At 39.0% G+C, this 13758-nt stretch overlaps 1 long non-coding RNA gene across 4 annotated transcripts; it reads left to right on the top strand.

Moving 5' to 3' along the window:
- Nucleotides 1-441: 441 nt before the first annotated feature.
- On the top strand, nt 442-11960 carry LOC131726334 (uncharacterized). 4 transcript variants are annotated; one of them, XR_009321531.1, is made up of 7 exons: nt 442-853; nt 1480-1920; nt 2188-2410; nt 8897-8972; nt 9455-9576; nt 10143-10238; nt 10623-11960. It is a non-coding gene; the product is annotated as an uncharacterized LOC131726334 (long non-coding RNA). The 4 variants fall into 4 exon arrangements; XR_009321537.1 differs by having other exon boundaries at nt 445-1728; XR_009321543.1 differs by having other exon boundaries at nt 446-1920; nt 2322-2410.
- Nucleotides 11961-13758: the final 1798 nt, after the last annotated feature.

Below are 13758 nucleotides of genomic sequence, written 5' to 3'. Positions count from 1 at the left end.
ATGTCAGTGACGACATTTTTAATACAGTGGCGGGATATGTAAGACTTTGAGAAAATGTTCAGTATTCAATACAAATAGCCAGGAGATGCCAACAGTAGTATTATTGAACCATTTTACTGTTTTGAACAATTTCACTATTGAGTTATATATATTGTTGGGGGTATAATTGTATAAAACATAATTCAGTTTTGCCACAAGGTGGGGGGCTTTTTTTGTGAGTTTTCTGTGTATTTGAAGCGACTGAATCTACAGAAAGGGGAAGTAACGAGTAAGATGTAAGTTTGTTATGAATCTGGAAACATGGATGAGACGTCTAGAAAGTAAACATACGTGTTAAGTTAAAATGAAATTATATATATATATATATATATATATATATATATATATATATATATATATATATATACAGTTTATATTATATAAACTGCACCGTCTAATAAGTTTAAATACGGAAAGTTATAATAAACCAAAGTAACATTATACAGAGAAAGCTGCATAACACTAATGGACGCAAATGGGAAGATTTTGTTGGAAGGAAAAGATAAGTTACTGTATGAAACCTTATTTTCTTGTTATTCTGTAAGTACAGTTGTAATATTTACTGAAGACCCCTTGGATAAATCGAGTGTGTTGATAGTCTTTATTATTATCGATTATTCTAGAGTTGTTTTTTAGCGCTTTCTATCATGTGATGTAGATCTCGGGGAGTTATGTTGCGTCCAGACTTTTGCTATACATTTTGACTGGTATCACCAATCAAGAGTGGTAATATAATAGTGAAATATTTCACGTAAAATATTTCACCAGCGAGGAAGGGGGCTGTCACAGAGATGTCTTCATTCTGTCATTAAATGTAAGTCTAAAATGACCGAAATACCAGACTTGAGTGTGCTGCTGGTGTTACAATGTATTCGATAGGTGTAACAGTGGACTCTTGTAGGTGTATACTAATGTATCTACTAGGGATTCAATATAACAACTCAATGCGTAATGTATTTCACTTGGGTTGTCAGACTCAAAGGGCAAAGGTACTGCTATAAGTTTTTTTAAAAAAAAATCCTTATTGTGATGTTTGTATCGCAAAGTAAAATGTTGTGGTTTGTTTTAAACAATTCATTTGTTAACGTGTTGCTAGTAGTTACAACAATGCAGGTCAATTCCTGGATAAGATTAAAGTCTATTTGTCTTGACCGTGATCTTTACGATTTTTTTTTGTTTGTTTTAATTGCTTGAATACATTTCAGTTTACAGACTATTTGTTTGGTGTTATTATTTCTTTTCTTTTTTTTTTTTTGCATTAAAACTTTAACTTTGACGTTATTTGTATGCAAGGAAATGAAATTACAATATTTATCAAGCCCAACCACTTTAGTGTCTTGCCTGACTGTGAGTGTGTTGAAATCGGTCTTGTTCGTTTCCATTGGCTGCAGAGTATCAGCATGGTTTAATTGGGATTCTCTAACACTTTGTTTTTCCCAGCCAGGAGAATAATCACGGAGTCACGCCAGTTGACAGGGTGGCAGAGGGTGGTGTAGTAATGCCAGCATGCTCAGAAACTGTGGCTGAGGAGGCTGTGGCTGTGCACCAAGAGAGCGAATCTATCAGTCTAACACAGCTGGAGACAGTGGCAGCTGGCCCGGAGCACACCGCACATACAGCTTTTGCAGGAAGTGTTACTGAAGCCACAGTAACCCAGGAAGAACACAAGCAGCCTGCCAGCAGTGCAGAGTAGTTTAGTCTACGTTTATGCTGTTTAAGGTCTGTTTTACAATTGGCTGATTCCCTGGCGTTCTGTAATATAAGGTGGATATGGGGTAATGAGATTTCTTGATTTCTCTACCGGTTTGCTGCGTCGCTCAAAAAACAATCATGAATCGCTTCATCTTTCAAGGAAAGCTCCCTCGATGAATGATCAATCAGGTAATGCTTTTTGTTTTTAGGATGCACACTTCAAATTACCTTGGCGTGGCCTTATGATCAAATACTAAATCCATGTGTTCTTTAACAAGAACTAGAGAACCAGCAATTTGACAGAAGCCGGGTGTTTTGTTTTTACTTGGGTATCCAGAATCAAGAGAACGACTGTAATTCATAAATCAGCGTTCCATTAATGCAGTGGACTGGCATACTGTATAACAATCATGAATGAGGTACTCACGCTTTCATAACTTTTTTTTTTTTTTGCAGGACTAAATCTGGGAAATTTCCTGTGATTGAGAAAATAAATCAAACTGCTTGCATTGATAATTTGCAGCATGGAAATGGACCTGCAGGGTTACTCAATGATGCAGTGCAGGAAGACAAAAGCGGCTCCATAACAGAGGCAGCAGGTGAAGATTACCGCAGTCTTGCCAGCAGTTCTAACAGATGATGATGTAAGACTTGCAGAGGAGTCTGAGAGGAGTGAGAGGTATGTTCAGAATACTTGGGCATAACAAAATAACCACACACAGTCCTATCCACAGAGTGATTTGGGTGTTTTGCTGCTGTAAAATGTGGCTGACCATCTTCACAGTATCTACACCCACTGTAAGCCAAAGCCACATAGAAACACACTTCTAGAAACTTATTCAAAGAATGGCACATCATACCAAGACCTATGGGTGTAAAAAAATAAATAAATAAAAAAAAAAATTATATATATATATATATATATATATATATATATATATATATATATATATATATATATATATATTGTAATGGAGTGGGCTTTCTTATTAAAGATATAGAGGCTTTAGGACCCTGGGGATCAGGAGAGGACACTCCATCTTGGTAACACTGAAGTAACAGGAGGCCATTTTGCTAAAGGCCTCCTAATTGGGTTAAATTATTTGTTAATTGTTTTGGCAGTGGGTCTGATTGGGGTAAATTAGAGCCAGCTGCCCACACTTATGACTGTGGGGCATATAAACCTCACAGTTGATTAATTCAGGACTGTCAGGTTGGAGAAGGCAGTCAAGTAAAGTGAGTACTGTGTGTACTGGATTGTATGTTTGGGTCGGTAAGCAGCTTAGCTGCCCGACGCTCAGTCAGGGACTGTATTGAGTTTAGGAAGTACTCCTGAGAGGAGTTAGGTTTTGTTTTGCTTATTTTTGTTTGGATGTAATTGCAAATAAAGATACAGGCACTGTCCTGTTTAACTGAGAACAAAGTGTGAAACTGCTTTATTGTGTATCAGAATACGGGGCTGGTAAGAGCGGACACCTGGAACAGTAAATACAGAGGGGTGACTTTATCACATATGGTACCAGAAGTGGGGCTTAGAAGAGCCCAAGAAAGCACAAAGGGAGTGTGAACCCCAACAGCCTACCGAGGCGCTGCTGAGGGAGGAGAAAATGGAACAGCTGGCTTTCCAAAAGACAGATCCAGAAGGAGAAGCACCGGTCAGTGGATCTCCCTGGTGTGAGTGGTGTGGAGAGCGGGCCCACCGCTGGAGAGAGTGCCCGGATGTCCCGCCAGACTGGTGTGGACTGTGTGAAGGGTTTCGACACGAGTGGCAAGAATGCCCAAACCGAGAACCAAAAATGGGGCGTTACCAGCCTAAGAAGAAAGAGGACAAGCGGTACAGGTTGACCCGGGAGGCTGCACTAAAGTTTTCCTGGTGCCAAGAGGATGGACACGAGGAAGCCAGGAGGGAGCTGCTACTACAGGAACCAGAAGTTTTCTGGGGAGAAGTACACACTGTGAGGGATTGTCAGCCGCCACAGGAGACGCTGCTGAGGAAAAGACAGTGTGACCTGCAGCTGCCCATACAAACCCAGGATGATGGGAAGAAGCAGTTACAAGCTCAACGGGAGGAGCAGCAGAAACTGAAGAGCCAACTGCAGGAATTAAAGAAAAACATGGAGATCCTTAACCAGGAGAAGACAACTGCTCTTGACGAGGCAGAGCAGTGGAAAAACAAGCTTTCAGAGTGGAAAAAGAAGGCAGAAACCAAGTTCTTGCAGAACCATAGCGCTGTAATGTCACTACAAGGCAAGTTGAAAGAGCTGGAGAAGCAAGTTTATGGAAAAGATGAACAGTTAAGCAAGCTCACAAGGAATGCTGCTAAACAGCACAGAAGCAAGTCTGAGAGAGACCAGGTGCTGGACAAGAAAGAGAAGAAAATCGGTGAGTTAACTGCTGAGCTACAAAACTGTGTGTTCAAGATAAAGGAGCTGGAAAACCAGCTTGAAAAGAGTGAGGAACATGAGTGTATTATAGTAGAGCTGCAGAAGAAGAATAAAGTAAAAGAGGCAGAAAACAAAGAACTGTTTCTGAAACTTCAACAAGCTCAAGTACAGTCTTCTGAAATGGGAAACAGAGTTAAAGAAACTGAAGATCAGTTGTATACTTTGAAAAGAGAGACTGAGCGTTTGAAACAGGAGCTTGAACACAAAGAAGAGGGTTTTGAGAAGTTGAAAATAGAAGCGCTGAAGAGTAAAGAAGAAATGCACCGAGCAGCAGAGAAATGCAGTGCGGATGTACAGCAGATTTTAAAGGGAAAGAACAGTGAAATACAAGAAGTGCAGAACTTTCACAGAATCAAGCAGAAGGAGATGGAAGAGACAGTTAGTGAACTGGAGAGGGAAGTCCAAAGTCTTGTGCGAGAGTTACAGGTTGTCCAAGAGAGCAAGGGGAACCAGATTGCAGAGCTGAAGAAAAGCGCTGATTATTTGAAAGCTGAGTGGGAAGAAAAGTTACAGTGTGTTGTGAGTAAAATGAAACGGGAGAAGTTCGAACTTCAAAAGAAATACAGGGAAAGTAGTGAAGACGCAAACTCTCACCTGTCCCAGCTAGAGACCCGAGTGCAACAGCTGACAGTGGAAGTTGAGGATAGCACCTTGCAGTGTCAGAAACTGACCCAGGAGAAAGTAGTCTTGGAGCAACAGCAAGTGAACAGCATTACAGAACTATATGAGGTTAATCTAAAGTATAATGCCATGTGGGAAGAAAAGGAAGTGCTTGGAAAGAAGCTTGTAGAAGCAAATAAAGAAGTTGAAAAACACTCCACTAGAGTGAAGCAGCTTATACAAGAGAAGGAGAGGTTGCAGAAACTGTACAAGATGAAGGAAAGTGAAGCTGCCGAAGGGAGCCGGGAGAGTGACACTCTGAAAAAAGAAGTCCATTACTATGCAAGTAAGTCGAAGTGGGCACAAAACAAGTTAAAAGAAGAAGTTATTGCACATACAGAAACCAAGAGGAGACTGGAAGATACTGCCAGCAAACTAACTCTAGTGAGAGGAAAAGTTGAACAGGAAAAGTTGAAGATACACCAAGCTGAAAGCAAAGAGCTTGATACTCAGAAGAGAGCCTTTAAAGAAAGACTTTGTGCTTTGGAGTCCCACGTAAAGTACCTGGAAGCTGAAAAGTTAAGTACTGAGATTGAATTTGCAGACTGCAGGAAGGTTGTCCTTAGACAGAAAGTTGAACTTCAGAATCTACGGGATCAAGTAAGAGGGGTACAGAAACTTGAAGGACAGGTTAAGCAACACGAGTCTGTCCTACAAGAAGAACAAATGAACAGAGGAAAGTTTCAACAGGACCTGCAGAAATGGATGAAACAGAGTTCAGATATGGAGAGCCAAGTGAAGGAACTCTGCAAGCTGTTTGAAGCGCGAAAGGGAGTTGGAACTGCGGTCAGAGAGGCACTGCGAAAGATATGTACTGTTCTTAAAGAAGCCAAACAACAGCGGACCAAGCAGGAGGAAGGCAAAGTTAACCTGAAGCTGGACTTGAGGAAATGGAATCGGGAGGCAAGGATGCATCAGGAGGAACTGTGCAACAGAGCTCAAGCCTTGATGGGAAACCTTCAGAAAACTCATCAGGAAAACAAGTTCATGTTGAAAGATATAGAAGCCATGGAAGAGAATCGGTCCAATGTCTCCCAGTGTCTGAAGGAGTTGCAGACACAGCTAGAGAAGCAGAAACAGAGCGGAAAGGAAGCCTTAGTTCAAAAGGAAAGAGTTAATCAGAAAGGGGACCAGGAGCATCAGAAGAAAACAGAGTTGGCATTTAGAGATGTAAATGGGGTTAAATGTCTGCTGCAGGCAAAAGCAGAAGAAGCACCCATGCCCTCTAGCCAAGAGAATAGAAAACGGAAGCGCAAGAATAACGCTTGTACTGTTTCTTTGAAGAATAGAACGAATGGTATGGAGCTGATGAGAGGGTCAGCTCACATCAGAGGCCTGGTCTTTGATCGGGGCCGACTGAGCTGTAATAGTCCCTGTCACCAGTCTGGAATGAGTACAAGTGGACTGTGAAAAGGTGTTGGCTAAAAGAAAGCTAACAAAAAGTGGAAGGACATCATAAACAAACTGGCAGGTGAACAAAGTAACCAAATAATGTAATGGATTTTGGCGGGTATTAAAACTAAAGACGGTGTAATGAATACGTTTGCAAATGATAACTGTGTGTTAATTAAGGGAAAGTAAATATAGCATAGAGTTGGTATGCCCAACCCCACAGGATCGTGCAGAGGGGGAGGATATGTAATGGAGTGGGCTTTCTTATTAAAGATATAGAGGCTTTAGGACCCTGGGGATTAGGAGAGGACACTCCATCTTGGTAACACTGAAGTAACAGGAGGCCATTTTGCTAAAGGCCTCCTAATTGGGTTAAATTATTTGTTAATTGTTTTGGCAGTGGGTCTGATTGGGGTAAATTAGAGCCAGCTGCCCACACTTATGACTGTGGGGCATATAAACCTCACAGTTGATTAATTCAGGGCTGTCAGGTTGGAGAAGGCAGTCAAGTAAAGTGAGTACTGTGTGTACTGGATTGTATGTTTGGGTCGGTAAGCAGCTTAGCTGCCCGACGCTCAGTCAGGGACTGTATTGAGTTTAGGAAGTACTCCTGAGAGGAGTTAGGTTTTGTTTTGCTTATTTTTGTTTGGATGTAATTGCAAATAAAGATACAGGCACTGTCCTGTTTAACTGAGAACAAAGTGTGAAACTGCTTTATTGTGTATCAGAATACGGGGCTGGTAAGAGCGGACACCTGGAACAGTAAATACAGAGGGGTGACTTTATCACAATATATATATATATATATATATATATATATATATACAGTGCCTTGCGAAAGTATTCGGCCCCCTTGAACTTTGCGACCTTTTGCCACATTTCAGGCTTCAAACATAAAGATATGAAACTGTAATTTTTTGTGAAGAATCAACAACCAGTGGGACACAATCATGAAGTGGAACGAAATTTATTGGATATTTCAAACTTTTTTAACAAATAAAAAACTGAAAAATTGGGCGTGCAAAATTATTCAGCCCCCTTAAGTTAATACTTTGTAGCGCCACCTTTTGCTGCGATTACAGCTGTAAGTCGCTTGGGGTATGTCTCTATCAGTTTTGCACATCGAGAGACTGAAATTTTTGCCCATTCCTCCATGCAAAACAGCTCGAGCTCAGTGAGGTTGGATGGAGAGCATTTGTGAACAGCAGTTTTCAGTTCTTTCCACAGATTCTCGATTGGATTCAGGTCTGGACTTTGACTTGGCCATTCTAACACCTGGATATGTTTATTTGTGAACCATTCCATTGTAGATTTTGCTTTATGTTTTGGATCATTGTCTTGTTGGAAGACAAATCTCCGTCCCAGTCTCAGGTCTTTTGCAGACTCCATCAGGTTTTCTTCCAGAATGGTCCTGTATTTGGCTCCATCCATCTTCCCATCAATTTTAACCATCTTCCCTGTCCCTGCTGAAGAAAAGCAGGCCCAAACCATGATGCTGCCACCACCATGTTTGACAGTGGGGATGGTGTGTTCAGGGTGATGAGCTGTGTTGCTTTTACGCCAAACATAACGTTTTGCATTGTTGCCAAAAAGTTCGATTTTGGTTTCATCTGACCAGAGCACCTTCTTCCACATGTTTGGTGTGTCTCCCAGGTGGCTTGTGGCAAACTGTAAACAACACTTTTTATGGATATCTTTAAGAAATGGCTTTCTTCTTGCCACTCTTCCATAAAGGCCAGATTTGTGCAGTATACGACTGATTGTTGTCCTATGGACAGAGTCTCCCACCTCAGCTGTAGATCTCTGCAGTTCATCCAGAGTGATCATGGGCCTCTTGGCTGCATCTCTGATCAGTCTTCTCCTTGTATGAGCTGAAAGTTTAGAGGGACGGCCAGGTCTTGGTAGATTTGCAGTGGTCTGATACTCCTTCCATTTCAATATTATCGCTTGCACAGTGCTCCTTGGGATGTTTAAAGCTTGGGAAATCTTTTTGTATCCAAATCCAGCTTTAAACTTCTCCACAACAGTATCTCGGACCTGCCTGGTGTGTTCCTTGTTCTTCATGATGCTCTCTGCGCTTTAAACGGACCTCTGAGACTATCACAGTGCAGGTGCATTTATACGGAGACTTGATTACACACAGGTGGATTCTATTTATCATCATTAGTCATTTAGGTCAACATTGGATCATTCAGAGATCCTCACTGAACTTCTGGAGAGAGTTTGCTGCACTGAAAGTAAAGGGGCTGAATAATTTTGCACGCCCAATTTTTCTGTTTTTTATTTGTTAAAAAAGTTTGAAATATCCAATAAATTTCGTTCCACTTCATGATTGTGTCCCACTTGTTGTTGATTCTTCACAAAAAATTACAGTTTCATATCTTTATGTTTGAAGCCTGAAATGTGGCAAAAGGTCGCAAAGTTCAAGGGGGCCGAATACTTTCGCAAGGCACTGTATATATATATATATATATATATAATGTGTATATATATATATATATATATATATATATATATATATATATAATGTGTATATCTATATCTCCTAGTCCAAAGTAAATACCAAATAAACAAATGTCTAAATTCTATGTATTTTTCTGGGCATTTCCATTGTTCTTCAGCCACAGGTCTGGTCTCTTAATCAGTCAAACTATACCTTCTATTCCCAGCTGCACTACTGTGGAAGAAAAAGCCGTAGATACCCAAGCATTTCAAAGTCCAGATCAACTGGACAGTGTTTTGGAGGTAAATATAGCACAGTCTCTAGAAAACATTGGAGAGGATCTAACCAAGGGAGGCAAAAAAGCTAAAGTTGCGGAAAGTACAGTTGACATGAAAGACATACAAAGGACGCCCAGTATAGAGATGCTAATAAGCTAATAACTCGCTGACATAGACCAAGCAGAGTAAGCACCCCACAACAGCCAAGCAACACGGAACTTTAGAACTCTGGCAGGAAAAAAATGCTCACCAGCGATTGGAAAAATATGCCAACCCTTTGTGGGATGCTTGGCTAGCATCCCATCCCTTGGGTGGGTATTAAATTCTCATATCACACACTACCCCATGCATTATTCTCTATTTAATTTAACCTAATATAAGTAAATATTGCCAATGTTACACATACTGAACTCATCTGAGCATTTCTTTAAAAATTATCTTTCTAGAAAATGTAAGTTACACAAAACATGACTTATTGATGAAAACTTTTCTTTCTGTTTTTTCAGCTGCCTGCAAAGTTAGCCTCCTGTTATGACTGGCTCAAGCAGTGGAGGTTTACACAAAAGAGTATACAAATGGAAACTGGATGGAATTGCTAAAAGGACACATGCAGCTTCTAAAGAGAAAGGTTGTAAAAATATTGTTCTTAATCCAAGCTTGATTGTTTCAGAAGAACTCCTTTTAATTCAATAGCTAATTCTAAGATGTGCTTTGTCAAGTTTGGTTAGATGTTTAACAGTGGCCTACAGGGTTTCAAGTTTGTTGTTGTTGTTGTTGTTGTTGTTAATATAAACTTGTCCATGGTTTGATACTACTTTTTTATTTTCAGGTGGTGCTGTTCTATTAGTTTAGTGTAATCGCATGAGCATTGTCGAGCTGTCCTGGAGGGCTAGTCCACTCCAGGTTTAACAGGGAACATAAGATAATCAACTACTTTAGCGTCTAGATGGAGGTTTAATTGGTTAATTTAAAGAATTTAGAATAGGGTTAGAACAAAGACCAGCAGTGGAAGGGCCAACTTTGGCCACCCCTGGTGGACTGTTGTGAACAAAACACTTTCAACCAGAAATATGAAGTCCTCTCATGAATGAAGTGGAACACTCCAATTGGTCGATTTTCTAATAAGCATTCCCGATAATCATAAAAACCGCCACAGAGAGCTCGTTCATGTTTTCTTACTTTTCCTTGGTAAAGTGGTTGGCTGTGGTGGAATCCTCCAGTGCAGAAGAGACAAGCCGTGTGTGATGAGATCTTCAGGAATGAAGAGGAGGAGCACAGTTTACCAATGAGGTACCTAACGCAAATAACAAACCACTTAATACATTCATGCAAGCCCCTTAATTGAAAGGCTTAGTTGTTCATCTGGTTTGGTAAATTTATTGTTGCTCCTTTCTGAAAAAAAATTGTGCTAATGACGAATTGGAGTAAATAGCTTTGAAATTTAGCCCTAAATCGATATATTTTGTTAAACAGCAATGTAATTACAGGTGTGTTGACTGCTACCGTTTTTAACATTAAGTTTCATTAATGCAAAAAATAAAAAAAATAATAAATAAATAAATTACTAGCCATTTCATTTGGTACAGATTGATATACAAAAGTAAAGCACTTCAGGGCAATCAGACCCAACAACTGCTGCCCTGATCTAATGACAGAATGCTGTTTCTCTTACAGGTCGAGATGTTCCTCCTGGGCTACGCACTGGAACTGACAATTCATGTGCACAGGCTTTACAAATTTGAAACTGATGAGTTTCTCACATTTTACCCTGATGATCACAAGGAAGATTGGCCGGTGGTCTCGCTCATCACAGAGGATGACAGACACTACAATGTCCCGGTTCAAAAGCAAGACACAGCCAGGTTATAGCTCTTGGCCTTCGCTCCTGCCATTGCTCTTTCACCTGCAGTGAAGGAGTCAGTCTAGCTTGGCTTGAGCTGCACTGCAGCTGTTAATAATAAAAAGGAGACAAGGTGCGTGTGTTGAAACAGGAAAAGATTTGGAGCTTGTTAATTACGCATGTTCTTAATTTCAGTGTATGCGTAAGATCAGTGGGCCCGCGTTTTCGCTAAATAGTTGCCTGCTAACGATGTATTTTTGGAGTCATTTTTAACACAAAATTTCTTGACGGTGCTTTTTAATGTCCCCTGCAGGGATATAATGGAGGCCCCTGTATGTGACACTTACATTTCAGAGAACCGCTTATACACTTAGACTTTGTAAAGATATTCTTAAGCCTCCGTAATTGAGTGTATCAGAATACTGGGATAGAAAGATGATCCTGTCTGTATGTACAGTGTGTACAAATGGTACATGCATTTTACTTGTTCAACCAGTTGTAATTAAACTTGGTACGAACCAACCTTGGCACACATTCTTGATGATAATGTCATTATCTTTTTGGATTATGATGGTTATATCTTCAGAACCGCTCTGACACTTTTTTTTTTTTTTTTTAACTTTGTGTGTGTTTGTTTACAAGAAGTTACTTTGCAGACTATAAATATATATTTTTTCATGGTACTGGCGCCTCATTGATTAATTTAGTTAAGGCTATAAACTGGGTATCCCTTTCCAGTTTTTTAGTATGCATAGCCCTTTAAGAAATTCTGTTCTGTGTCTAGTGGATGTAGGTCATGATCTACTTTTTAGTGATGTTGATAATTTTGTATTTACAATCACAGCAGGGATGATGGATGATGCTGACATTTTTTGTTTTTGTTTTCAATTACCCTTAGAAATGTGTATTTCAGTATAGTGGAGCGCCCATGTTCTGTAGCTAGGTTTTGACTTCTAGTAATAGTAAAGCATGTTAAGACCCACTCTGTAAAATAGTCATATATATATATATATATATTAGCTCAAAGAGCCAGCTGCATATATATATAAAAAATCATTAAAACAAACAAGCTATGATCTGTGCTACTTAATGAATTATGTAAATGATTTATTGCACAATAAATTTATTTTTGTAGTTCCTACATGTTTTAAATATATGAACTATGAACTTTATTCTGTTTCCTTCTGGTTATTTTTAGATCTACATTGTGTAGGTACTGTACTAGAGTGCACTTCTTGGCATCAGGGTTTAACGTGTATTAAATAGCACTCGTGAGGACATTATTAAACGACACTCTATATTATTGTAAGATAACTGACTGGCAGCAGTGAAGCATTCTGAGCTAACAACAAGGTCATGTTTTATTTTTTTTAGAAGTTAATAAAAGTAACTTTTTCCCCCTTAATACATACAAGCTGTAAACTGTGTGTTAATGAATAATTATACTGATAAATGAGAAATGATTGACTGTTTTGTAAGAATGAATGTATGGGTTTGTCTAATGTACACGGTAAAAGGATGTTTATGTACCTCATTCATAGTAAGAAGATTAAACTAGAAAATGAAATCATGGTCTCCTTACTTACTGAACTGTTTGTGGATAAAGAATTCAGCAGCTATCTGGTGCTGAAATCTTAAGGTATTAGATAATGGATACAAACCGTAAACGACATAGACGCTGGTACTCATGCTAACTTAAGGATTGACCTATGTATAGGATAGCTGATTCCAGGCTATTAGGTTAGATATTTACCTAACAAGTGACATTAGCTTGCAGTTAGCTATCCTATTTATACCACATAAGAACCTACAGTTTACAAACGAGAGGAGGCCATTTGGCCCATCTTGCTCGTTTGGTTGTTAGTAGCTTATTGATCCCAGAATCTCATCAAGCAGTTTCTTGAAGGATCCCAGGGTGTCGGCTTCAATTTACATATGCATGTTTTATACTGCATACGTAAATTCATTTAATTTAGTTTATTTTGTAGATAGCTGTTTTATCGAACCAAATTTTCAAAATGTTTACTCTTTAATTAACTCCTATTTTTTTAAGGATGCAAATTCCACAGTAATATACAAAACTGAGTAACAAATAACTGGAGAGTGCTTAAGAGACCGTCAATTACATGACTTACATGTTGGGATACTAGTTTTGTAAAAATCAGTAGGAGTTAATTAAAGACTGCAGTAAATATGGCCTACTGTAACTAAGCAACCACCGGGTTCTCATTGATGAGCGGCAGTTGGAGAAGAAAGTTTCACTGAAGGAACAAGTGCTAAGCTGTCTGTCATACAAATCGGAGTTTGCATCCTTTTCAGTGTGAACAGAAAATAAACAACATTAACAAAATTATCATGGTGAACTAGCTTGTGTTTATGATGTGCTTTTCATTCTCTTATGAGACACAATTTGTAGCTAATAAATGATCAAGCAACATGAGTGGTATAAATAAACAGCACATGCTTCATTTCCATGTTCTGTGGAAACATTACATCCAATTTCCAGAGGCACGCTATAATATAAAGGATTTCTACTGTGGGCTGTAGAGTAATTATTAATAAAAGCATCCCTTTTACAAATTGGCAAAGGCCCACCATCAGAATTGTGTGCAAGCAGTCAGGACTTTGTTTGCAATAAAAGGCATTAAAGCAGAAATTGGAGAAACATTTCCTTACAGAATTTTATTTTTAATCACGTAAAATCGTATGCATTTATATAAACCAGTCGATTAAGCATTTGATTTTAGTTATTTAGTGTAAATCATAAAGCAAAGCCTAAATGTCATTTTTAATGCATAAATATCTGTTACACAAAGGACACTATACATATAGTCACTTTGTATACAAAGTAAAGAATAATGCCAATGCAATACAACCTAATTAGACAACATAAATCATGGACATTGAAAACTACCTTTTAATATTATACTACATGTTTTAAACATTTTACAGCAGATATGGACTTTTTGT

The sequence above is a fragment of the Acipenser ruthenus genome, chromosome 3, assembly GCF_902713425.1.
Source record: "Acipenser ruthenus chromosome 3, fAciRut3.2 maternal haplotype, whole genome shotgun sequence".
Lineage (NCBI taxonomy): Eukaryota > Metazoa > Chordata > Actinopteri > Acipenseriformes > Acipenseridae > Acipenser > Acipenser ruthenus.
The sequence above is the reverse complement of the archived record's forward strand: the minus strand, read 5'-3'. Positions and strand labels throughout refer to the sequence as shown.